We start from the raw sequence: 1,843 nt of genomic DNA, 5'->3' as shown, positions 1-1,843 counted from the left end.
AAACCCTACTCTGGCCTGCGCTCTTTCAGCGGAGGAGGTACAGAAAAACGACGCCTCTCGCCGTGGCGGTCAGCAGACCTCGACATTGGCATGTAGTTCCTGAACATACTGCTGCCATTCGCAAGAATACAGCAGTATCCCCACGGAGTGTCTCCATGTGTACCAGAACCACCACCGCAGGCCCTGCAGCGCCACCAACCAACTCCATCGGAACCACGACCACAACTTCCGTCACTCTCACCAGCAACACCACAACCCTCCATCATCATCATCACAACCACCACCACCACACAACCTCCAATTCGCCAACCACTATCCTGAACCTATTTTGAATCAGTCTTCCCGTGTCCCCCATCTCTCGCGCCACGTGGCACCCAGGGGGAGGGGGGGGGTAGAGGGGGGGGGTGCCCGCGGGGGTCTCGCGGCACGAGGAGTCCGCCGGACCCGGAGCCCACTGGGGGTCGCTCATTCGTTTGACAACAGCGCCACCAGGCGACAAGCAGTGCACACGGCAAGCTGCACGCAGCCTTGCAGAGCTCTGCCAGCACAGCCCCCTGTGTGTCACACACACAGCCCTGTGTGTCACACACACAGCCCTGTGTGTCACACACACAGCCCTGTGTGTCACACACACAGCCCTGTGTGTCACACACACAGCCCTGTGTGTCACACACACAGCCCTGTGTGTCACACACACAGCCCTGTGTGTCACACACACAGCCCTGTGTGTCACACACACAGCCCTGTGTGTCACACACACAGCCCTGTGTGTCACACACACAGCCCTGTGTGTCACACACACAGCCCTGTGTGTCACACACACAGCCCTGTGTGTCACACACACAGCCCTGTGTGTCACACACACAGCCCTGTGTGTCACACACACAGCCCTGTGTGTCACACACACATCCAGCCCCGTGCAGGGAAACTATCAGAGACGGCAGGGAGAGAGCGAGTGGAGAGTTGGCATGGGGGGGCTCCCATCCACTGATAAACACGGAACGTTGGGGCAACGTTGGAGAAAGTTGGGCCAACGTCGTGCAACGTTAATCCGACGTCGCTTATTTACCGGGGCTTATAACCACGAGTTATGAGCCGAAGGTAGAAAACAATATTTTATTGTGAATTAACTTTGATTTAACTCTACCATTCGTGTATCACGTAAAGTAAATTAACACAACTCGAATTAAAATAAGCAGTGTGTGACTATAACAATGGAGATGTTTGGCATCGGGTAATGAGAGACCCCCCCCCACCCCTAAAGAAAAAATAAACCATTAACAGCCCCCCAGATCGACTCCCAATAAACATGCCAACGTCGTCCTAACGTTAGCGCAACGTTGGACCCCGACGTTAGCAATTTTAAGAAAAGTTGATTCCCTGAGCTTGTGGTCAATTGGCGAATGGGACGGCTCTATTGATGATGTTGTTTTGACGGTGGTGCTGATATTTCTAATGAATATAATAATTATTTTAAGAATAATCAAAAATTAAATATTCTAATTATATAATTGTATGTAAAAAGTTAAGTAAACAATTATGTAATAATATATTATTTTTGATAATACATTATAATAAAATATTAATATATATGAATAAGTTGTTATATTGTGATATTTTAATATATTATTATATATTATACAATATATTAATATAGTATAACATATAATAACAATATATTAATATAATAAAATTACATATTATAGTATGATGTTATTATAATACTGTTCTATATATTATAATATATTACACAATATATTAATATCGTGTAAATATTATAATAACACGAAAATATTATGTGTTATTATACTATGTTACCATAACATTATAATACGTAATAATA

The sequence above is a fragment of the Petromyzon marinus genome, chromosome 38 (assembly GCF_048934315.1).
Source record: "Petromyzon marinus isolate PM22_M1 ecotype Great Lakes invasive population chromosome 38, UKy_Petmar_22M1.pri1.0, whole genome shotgun sequence".
Lineage (NCBI taxonomy): Eukaryota > Metazoa > Chordata > Hyperoartia > Petromyzontiformes > Petromyzontidae > Petromyzon > Petromyzon marinus.
The sequence above is the reverse complement of the archived record's forward strand: the minus strand, read 5'-3'. Positions refer to the sequence as shown.